Below are 10,599 nucleotides of genomic sequence, written 5' to 3'. Positions count from 1 at the left end.
TTGGCTCATCAAACCCCACCAACTATCCAAAGAGCATCCCATCTGGAGAACTCCATCCCTGTAACACTGCATTTCCCATGGCTGATCCATCGAGTCTGCACAATCCTGGACACTGTGGACAATTTAGCATGACTGATCCACCTAACCCGCAAATCTTTGGACTGTGGGCGGAAACCAGAGCACCTGGAGTGGACCCACACTGTTCTGGGGAGAATGTACAAACTCCACACAGGCTGTTGACCAAGGCTGGACTCCAACCTTGTACCTGGTGCTGTGAAGCAGCAGTGCTATAGAACAATTTAAATCAAAACAGATGACCCCTGCTCATTGCTGTTTGTGGAGACTTATTGCCCAGAGAGACATCCTGAGATTCAGAAAGAGACAATATGAATTCAGTCAACTCCTGTCGAGTTAATGTGATTAACAACAATATCAATACTCCAACAGTGCCATCAGACCTCGTACCTACTCTATCATTTACGATTTTTAACCCATGGGAAGTTTGTTACCAGCTTCAATGACAGCCATAATGCTCTGACCACTTTGACGGAGCCAGTGCAAGTCAGTTCTAATAGTTAGCAATAGATTGTATCTAAACAGGATGCCCCACAACAGGAAGTGCTCTGACACTCAATGCCCGTAAGTCAAGGTCATTTCCCTAAAACCACTCACGTCTGCCAATACCATTGAAGATATTTTATACAGTAACCTTTCAGTCTCAATTGCCAGTTCCAGTCCGTGAAGCAGCCAGTAACATGCACCAGTGAATTGAATTCTAACAGCAGCATTGTCCTGGCAGGAGAGATTGAGGAGCTTGAAGCTGTCTTCTCTGGAGTATCTAAACATGAAATACTTCAAATGAACAAAAATCTTCAAGAGCTCAATAGGATACGTACAGGAAGGATATGCTCCGAGGCTGGTGGGCCTGGAATAAAATCAGCACTAACTCAATGTTGCACCAACCTGTGGAATCAACCTGAAGCCCATCTAACCCACACAACTCCATTACCATCCATATGTCGATCCAATGACTATGTAAATGCCTTTAAAGTTGGCGAGTCTACAAATGTTGCACGCCCCTACCAGTATGCCACCGTGGTTAGCACTGCTGCCTCACAGCGCCAGAGAGCCGGGTTCAATTCCCGCCTCGGGCAACTGTCTCTGTGGAGTTTGCACATTCTCCCCGTTCTGCGTGGGTTTCCTCCGGGTGCTCTGGTTTCCTCCCACAGTCCAAAGATGTGCAGGTTAGATGAACTAGCCAGGCTAAATTGCCCATAGTGTTAGGTAAAAGGGTAAATGTAGGGGAATGGGCCTGGGTGGGTTGCTCTTTGGTGGGTTGGTGTGGACTTGTTGGCCCGAAGGGCCTGTTTCCACACTGTAAGTAATCTAGTCTAATCGAACTACAGTATCTTTATCCAGCAATCCCTTCAGCTGCATAAATGTTTCTAAGATTTATTTGCTGCTCTAATTCCACTCTCTTGATCACTCCCATTTTAAACTGCTGTGATGTTGATGACTGTTCAAAAGTATAAAATTTAATTTAATCCATCCCAAAGCCTCTCTGTACCTGTGTCTCACTTGTGTTCACCGAGACACTCATTCAATCTGACCTCTTTATAAACCCTGCTTTGATATTTCCTTAGATGGCTTAGAATGAAATATTCACAGAATTCTTACTGCGCAAAAGGAGGCTGATTGTCTGATCAGCTCTCCAAAGGATCACCTCACCGAATGCTATTCTTCTGCCTTTACCCCATAAACCTTCCCATTCGTCCCCTTCCAATAACACCGGCGAGTTCACAACTAACCACAGTGATTGGATTGGATTTGTTTGTTCATGGGATCACGGTATCACTTGCTGGGGCAGCATTTGTCATCCATTCTAACTGCCCAGGAGATGGTTCAGAGTCAACCACATTATTCAGGGTCTGGATTCACATGTCGGCTGGACCAGGTCAGAATTAACACAGTTTCCCAGGCCCAGTGACATAAAGAGTTGTTTTCTGGCCTATTATCCTATTTCTGAAATAATAATGAATAATGTTTGCAGTTGAATTAAAAGTGAAAGACCAAAATGGGTTCTATTCTGATTGAGCACATCCTCCTGTTTTCTCAGTTGCTATTGATAGTCTCATTCCTCTCGCACCTGAACCTGGTCAGAGCGTGTTACACAAAAGGCAGAATGGTCAGCTGCAGCTGGTCACCTGACCGGTCACTGGACCCAAAGGTTCACTCTCCACAGAGGCTGCCAGACCTCCTGAAAATTTCCAGCAATGTTTGGTTTTGTTTCTGATTTCCCAGCATTTGCAGTTGGTTAGTTTTTCAATATTCATCTTGTGTGTTGCAGAGGAGTTTATTGATGAGTTTGGAGAGTTTTGAAAATTGCAAGTTAGGCCACAAATTAGCCATGATCTATTGAATGGCAGAGCAGGGTTGAAGGGCTGAATGGTCTCCTCCTGTTCCAATGAAAGTTATCCATCGGCAGATTGTGGCAACATTTCCCCTCATGGTTCACTTCACCTCCATGTCTAACACACTGTTACTGACTGAACAAACCTCCTGTGTTTGAACTAAACCTGTTCATGTTCAGTGGCTCCCTCTCCAGCCACCTGCGTTTAACTCTCATCATGGAATGCTGTCTTGTATCACTGCGGGAATGCCCACAAGGACTAATCCTGGAGTCTGTATCCCCGGAATCCACAAACCCCGTTTATTTCCTCCTTCCTCTTTCATTCTGGCTATTGAACTGTCAGTTTCAATCCATTCTCCTGTCATGCTCTTCAACATGCCCATGTGGGTGGACTGTAGGCAGCTGGGATTTAATGAAGGGAAGTGGGGATTAGGCAGAAACACTAAGAGAGGTGACAGCAAAGAAAGCTCTCATGATAACAGCAGAGTTTCTCCGTGACCCAGTGAGTGGTGAGGCACCTGAGATTGTAGAGGGAGGCAGATTCAATCAGGGATTTGGGAAAACACTGAGACAATGACCTATCCATCTGATTGTTAACTCAGACAGATAGGCAGAAAGAAAGATGCACATTTCGATAGCACCTTTGATAACCTGGAGCAATGAAACATGCTTCAAACCCAATGATTTCAACCTCAAATCTCTGAAAACACAGACACAAAGCATCCTACTTGTACCAGGTTGTCTCTCAGCCTCCTCTTTTCTTAAGAAAAGAGTTTTAAGCTGTTAAGCCTTTCCTGGTGATTATGTCTTTTCTGTCAGATTTGTGACGGAACCTTTATTTTCCTCTTCCTTGTGAGTGATGCTAGTAGTAGAAACAGTTTCTGACTTGTGAGGGGTTTCGGTTGGAGTATTTATATTTACAAATTCATTCCCACCCTCACATACAGTGTGAAATTGATGTAAAACTGAAGGAAAGGATTGAGTGAGCAGCAAGAGAAACACAAAACGCAGCATGTGTACCTGAGCTGAATGAAACTGGCATGAGGAAAATGTGACAACAATCACAATTAGTTAGAATCACAGCATCCCTTAGGCACACAAACAGGCTATTCGGTCCATCGAGTCTGCAATGACCTGCTATCCCACCCTACCCCGTAACCCCACATTTACCATGGCTAACCCAACCCACCTAACCTACAAACTACAGGCCAAGTTAGCACCGCCAATCCATCAAACCTGCACATCTGTGGGAGGGTCTCAAATTATGTCTAAGTGCTCAGGATTGTGGATGAAGGCTCAAAATACTTGACTCTGACGCAAATCCTCTTTATTTTCAAAATAAAATCTATGGGAAGCTGCAGACAGAAAGATTTCCGATTATCTCATGAGGAAGAGAATTCAAAACTCGTGCCACTGACCCAAGGGGCGCAGTGCAGTCACAGAGGTCTGGGAATCAGAAATGTAACAGGTTGTGAGCAAGGTGGGGGTGGGACAAGGACAAAAAGACAGTCTGTCGCACGAGGGAAGGCAGGAGAGATTAAACAGCAGAAATGGTAATCCCTCAAGGCCACAGGGAATGGAGTTAGGGCTGGGAAAGAAACCAGGTAACAAGGTGTGCAGCTGTAAAAGAAATACGTTATAAAAACAGATTATAACAACATAGAGGGCAGAGTTCACAGTCTGAAATTGTTGCACTCGGTGAGTACAGAACGCTGTAAAGCCTGGGTAGTTCTATCACAACCAACACATGCAGGATGGGCCATGAGGCCTCAATCTGTGCTGTAACTTTCTGATAAATTTATTCTGACATTTGGAATTCAGGTCGGATGATGTTCATAAATTCGCAAATTGGACTTGACTTTAATATTCTGGAAAAATGTCAAATAAATCACAATGATCCCATTCTGCTGACTTTCAAAAGAAACTAATCTGCCTGAGAGTTGTGAGATAGAATTGATTGCCATGCATTTAACAGAAAGCTAATTGAAACTGTTGTTATCCCCAAAAGATAACAAGACTGATGGTGCTTCCAATCATCACCAGAAACAAACCCCAGAATACATGGTTCGGAGATGGATGTCAATAGCCAATCAACATCCAACTCCTACAATCATTGAGCAAACGTATGTGTGATTACCCAGTTCTGATGAACCAGAAAATCACTGTTCACTCTGTGCAGATGGACAGCGATGTGGGGAAGTATCGGCCGAGTGGTATTGTCGCGAGACAGTTAATTTAAAACCCCAGATAGTGTTCTCGAGACCTGGGTTCAAAGACTGCTGCAGCAGATGGGGGAATTTGAATTCATTAAAAAAAACTTGTGAATTTAGAGTCTAATGATGACCATTAATCGATTGTCAGAAAACCCATCTGGTTCACTAATGCCCTTTCGGGAAAGAAGCTGCCATCCTTACCTGGTCTGGCCAACATTGTGACATCAGACCCACAGCAATGTGGTTGACTCTTACCTGCCCTCTGGGCAATTAGGGATGGGCAGTAAATGCTGCCGGGCCAGCGTCACCCTCATCCTGTGAATGAATAAAGGAAAATAAAAGTCTGTACCCAGTGTGAATCTGTGCATGTTCTACAATGTTGTGAACATTTCCAAAGCTAAGATCTCTGTGTGCACAACTTTATGAGCTGCCAAAACCATTGTTCATTACTTGGGCGTGAAAAAGAGAAAATAAATCCTTCAACTGTGGCTATCAGTAAATTGACTGGTATCTCAGCAGGTTGGATGCCTGAGTGAGTCCCTTCCCACCCCCCCACCCACCCCCTCCACACATTCACACATACAGCAGGTGAACAGCTTCTCCCCAGTCTGACTGGTTTGGCCAGTTTCCAGGTGTGATGGGTAAAGAATTCTCTTCTGGCATTCTCTACATTTCCAGAGTCGGTCCCTAGTCTGGATGCACTGGTGTTTTGCCATTTCAGATAAATGGTAGCAGACTGTTACACACACCGTTAGCCCGCCCCCCCCCCCCTCCACCATCCCCCCAAGAACCCAGTATAAAGCAGTAAACATTATCTCCTGCTGTGGAGAGACAGCCTGTATTGGTCTGAGTAGGAACACTGAGCAGATTTACCTAAATGACAACTTAATCGGTGGCCACAGCAAGTTAAGCAAGTCCAAATAAAATGCACTATAGCACAGAACGAGGCCCATAAAATCCAAGCTGGATCTCTGCAGCAGAATCCAATATTCTCATTCCCTCTACGTACCACAAACTCTGCAAGTTTATTTCCCTCAGAACTGATCTAATTGTTTTTCTCAATCATTGATCTTCTCAACTTGCACCACCATAATAGGCAACATGTTCTGCATATTTCCAGCCAATACAGTCAGCAAAAACACTTGCTCATCTCCCACTGTCTCAAAACCTTACATCTGACCTTAACTCTTGTACCATCAACTATCAAATGCAGATATTTTTTGTCTGCTATATCTAGGTGTTATAATCTTATACAGCTCTATCAAAAATATTTCCAACTTCTTCACTTCAAAGAAAATCGCAATTTCTTCAGATCAATTCAGTGACTGCATTTTCTTCATCAGTGAACCACTCCAGTAAGTCTGTACTCCACACTCTGAAGATCACTCATATCCTTCATTGTTGATGACTATTTTGTTCCACAAATCCAGACGATGCAAGTTTTCTGCACAACAGCAGTAGCTTTATTATTGGACAGCCGGCGAGAGTTTCAAAGCGTCTCTAAAGTAGCCGAGTGTCTACTTGCAGAGACTCTTCTTCATGAATCTCTGCCTTACCCACAGAGACAGTATATTTAATAGGAATTAGACAAAGGCATATCAGTCACATGGGCGATTGTCATTACATAGTTTAAAGTAGGTAATTATGACCTTACAAAGCTTGATGAATGGCGCTGTCCTGTGATAACGTGTGATGGATTACATTAACTGATTATCGTAATGTTCATGTTTATGTATTGATGGGAAGAGATTAAGGCAGAAGGGTTCTTCCTTCAGTAAATGGGGGATTCACTTACCTATGCTCATATGGAGGGGAGGTAAGACAATCGGAGCGGGAGGCAGTTTAACACGGTTTTTCCCAGGGCACTCAGTCTTGTCTGGAAAGGGCAAATTCCTCTGTCTGGGGTTACCGGGCAATCCACATGTGTGGCTGCAAGAGGTTCTATTTTGGGATACTGTCAGCCTCCCCACTTTTGAGGTGTTTTGTCTCTAGTCTAAGAGTACAGACCTTCAGTTGATGAAATAAGGCCTTTGGCAAGGGACTGTTTAACCCTTGAGACCCCACGGTGTCCTGAAAGAGAAGCAAAAGGTATGGAACTGGTCCCTCTATGGTATTTTAACTTCCTCATTCTGAACAGGAATCTGTTGACCAGAATTGAATGCAATGATTGACTGTGACCTAACTAGAGCTTTGTCAAGGGTCAGCATCTTTTCCGTGAGTTTGTCATCATTCCCCCATTAATGAAGCCCAACATCCCATTTGTTTTACTCAAAACACTCAAAACACTTCTCTCTTTTAATGATTGGTACACATTGTCCCCCATTCTTGCTGTCCTGCTCTCTGTGTCTGTGACATTCAAATATATATTCCGTTTCAACGTTGCCTCTCTCAAAATGCATCAACTTACTGTGTATTCTAAAAAAGAGACATATTCCACTCAAAATATTATCTCTCGCTCCACAATTCTACACCCTGGAAAACAGAACAGTGCAGCACCTGAATAATTGGCCCAACATGTCTGTGCGGACCATGATGCCATCCCAAACTAATTCCACCTGCCTGGTCATGATCCATATACCTGCCAAACCCTGCCAGTGTATGCGCCTGCCCAAATGCATCTTAAGCATTGTGATTGTTTCTGCTTTTACCACCTCCCAGGAGAGTACATTCCAGTCATCTACCACCTTTTGCGTAAGAAACTTGCCTGACATAACTCCCTTTAAACTTTCACATGTTGTTGGAAATGCTCAGCAGGTCTTGCAGCATCTGTGAAAATAAAAATCCGTTAATGTTTCGGGTCCTTCCTCAGAAACGTGAACTCTGATTTCTCTTTACAGATGCTTTCAGACTTGTTGACCATTTCCAGAAGCTTCTGTTTTTGTTTCTGATTTACAGCATCTGCTGTTCTCTCGGTTTTTAGTTTCTTTAATTTCCCCCCGTCGCCTGAAATCTATGGCCTCTAGAATTTGTCATTTCTACCTTGGAAAAAGATTCAGATTATAGAACATAGAACATATAACAATACAGTGCACAACAGGCCCTTCGGCCCTCAATGTTGCGCCAACCTGTGGAATTTTCTCAACTCGTCCCCCGACACTATCCCATAAATCATCCATGAGCTTATCTAAGGATTGTTTAAAACTCCCTAATGTGGTTGAGTTTACTAGCTTAGCTGGTAGAGCATTCCACACACTTTCCACTCTCTCTGTGTAAAGAATTTGCCTCTGACATCTGTCTTAAATCTATCACCCCTCAATTTGAAGTTGTGCCCTCTCGTACAAGCTGTCGTCATCATCCTAAGAAAAAGACTTTCACTGTCTACCATATCTAATCCTCTAATCATCGTGTATGTCTCTATCAAATCCCCCCTTAGCCGCCTTCTTTCCAATGAGAACAGATCCAAGTCTCTCAGCCTTTCCTCATAAGATCTTCCCTCCAGACCAGGCACCATCCTGATAAATCTCCTCTACACCTTTTCCAATGCTTCCGCATCCTTTTTGTAATGGGGCGACCAGAACTGTACACAATATTAAAACTGTGGCCGCACCAGCATTTTGTATAGTTGCAGCATGATATTGCGGTTCCAGAACTCAATCCCTCTACAATGAAACCTAACACGCCGTATGCCGCCTTAACAGCACTATCCACCTGGGTGGCAACTTTCAGGGATCTATGTACATGGATTCCGACATCCCTCTGCACATCCATACGACCAAGAATCTTTCCATTGACCCAGTACTCTGCCTTCCTGTTATTCTTCCCAAAGTGCATCACCTCACATTTAGCTGCATTGAACTCCACTTGCACCTCTCAGCCCAATTCTGCAGTTTATCTAAATCCCGCTGCAACCTGTAACATTCTTCCAAACTGTCTACTACTCCACAGACTTTAGTGTCATCTGCAAATTTACTAATCCATCCACTTATGCCTGCGTCTTAGTCACTTATAAAAATGACAAACAGCAGTGGTCCCAAAACAGATCTTTGTAGAACACCACAAGTAATTGGGCTCCAGACTGAATATTTTCCATCAACCACCACTCGCTGCCTTCTCTCAGAAAGCCAGTTCCTAATCCAAACTGCTAAATCACCCTCAACTCCATGCCTCATGCATTTTCTCCATCAACCTACCATGTGGAACCTTATCAAAGGCTTTACTGAAGTCCATGTATACCACATCAACTGCCCTAGTCTCATCTAAATGCTTGGTCACCTTCTCAAAAAACTCAATGAGGTTTGTGAGACACGACCTGCCCTTGACGAAACCATGTTGACAATCTGAAATCAAATTGTTGCTTGTTAGATGATTATAACTATTTTCTCTTATAATCCTTTCGAAAACCTTTCCTACAATGGAAGTAAGGCTCACTGGTCTATAATTACCTGGGTCATCTCTGCTGCCCTTCTTGAACAAGGGCAGAACATTTGCAATCCTCCAGTCCTCGGGTACTAAACCCATAGACAATGATGACTCAAATATCAAAGCCAAAGGCTCTGCTATCTCCTCCTTAGCTTCCCAGAGAATCCACGGATGAACCCCATCTGGCCTGGGTACATGTCTACTTTCACTCCTTCTAGAATTGACAACACCTGTGCGTAACTAACCTCAATCCTTTCTTGTCTAATATCTCGTACCACATTTTTGTCCTCTACAATATTCTCCTTTTCCTGTGTAAACACCGATGAGAAATGTTCATTTAGCACTTCTCCGATCTCTGCAGGGTCCACACTCAGCTTCCAACTTCTGTCTTTGATTAGCCCTATTCCTACCCTAATCATTCTTTTATTCTTCACATACCTATAGAAAATTTCAGGCTTATCCTTTATTCTGTTTGCTAAAGATTGCTCGTGTCCTCCATTTGCTTTTTTTAACTCTCTCTTTAAATCCTTCCTAGCTGATCTATAACTCTCTATTGCTTCATCTGTACCATTTTGCCTCATCAACACATAAGCCTCTTTCTTCTTCTTAACAAGAGATGCAATTTCTGCAGTAAACCATGGTTTACAAACTCTGTCTGTGCCAGTTGGGTCACCCCACAGCCATTGACTTTCCAAAGACAACAATCCAAGATTTTCCAATCTCTCCCAAACCAGGCAACATCCTGGCAAACCTGTTTCCACCTTCCCAAAAGCCTTCACATTCTACCTATAATGTGGTGATCAAAACGGCACACAATACCCCAAAGGTGGCGTGATTATAGTTTTATATTCACTCCCCTGACAGAAGAAGGCAAGCCTGCCATTCACCTCCTTCACCACTTTCAGGGAGCTTTCAGCTTGCAACTGAAGATCCCTCTGTATATCAGTGCTGCTCAGGGCCCTTCCGTTTATTGTATACATTCCTCTTGCTATGTGTCTTCCAAAACCCATCACCTCACACTTGTCTGAGTTAAAATATATCTGCAATTTCTCCACAAAACTTTCTGACTCATCTCTTTCTTGCTGTATCCTTTGTCATCATTCTTCACGATTCACAACTTCAACAGTTTGTGCCATCTACAAACTTGCTAATTAAATCGTTTACATTTTCAAACTTTTCATTTATATACATTACAAACAACGGATGTCCCAGTTCTGATCCTTGTGGAACAGCATTAGCCATAGACCTCCAGCCAGCAACATGCCCCTGCACAACTGTTGCTGGGAGAAATATCAAAGAGGAGCCTTGAGTTCTGTGTTGAGCAGCATGGCCAACGTTTATTCAGAGCTCCTTACTAATACATGATGGGAGAGGTCCCTCTCTGGCTCCCCCAGATAAGTCCAGCATTTTGATGTGTTTACTTCATATGTTCCAGTAATATTTTCCCCCTGACCTGAACTCCAGGGTTTGGAATGTCAGCTCGGATATTTCCGTGTTCCCTTTCTCGGATTCTCTCAGCTCTTGCAGCTGCTTTGCCAGTTCTTTCACAAATGGTTTAACCCTATCCTTGTCATTGCACATCTCCAGCCAGCCACTACCACATGTCTCTGCCCCCCC

The 10,599-nt window shown here is 43.5% G+C and overlaps 1 protein-coding gene across 1 annotated transcript in view; it reads right to left on the bottom strand.

Moving 5' to 3' along the window:
- The window catches only part of LOC148139529 (uncharacterized), a 224,345-nt gene that overhangs the window by 97,954 nt on the left and 115,792 nt on the right, over nt 1–10,599 (bottom strand). The gene's annotated exons all lie outside the window — the stretch shown is intronic.

Source organism: Chiloscyllium plagiosum, unplaced genomic scaffold, assembly GCF_037043375.1.
Source record: "Chiloscyllium plagiosum isolate Xiang-an unplaced genomic scaffold, Cpla_swu_hap1 HiC_scaffold_38, whole genome shotgun sequence".
Taxonomy (NCBI): Eukaryota; Metazoa; Chordata; class Chondrichthyes; order Orectolobiformes; family Hemiscylliidae; genus Chiloscyllium; species Chiloscyllium plagiosum.
The sequence above is the reverse complement of the archived record's forward strand: the minus strand, read 5'-3'. Positions and strand labels throughout refer to the sequence as shown.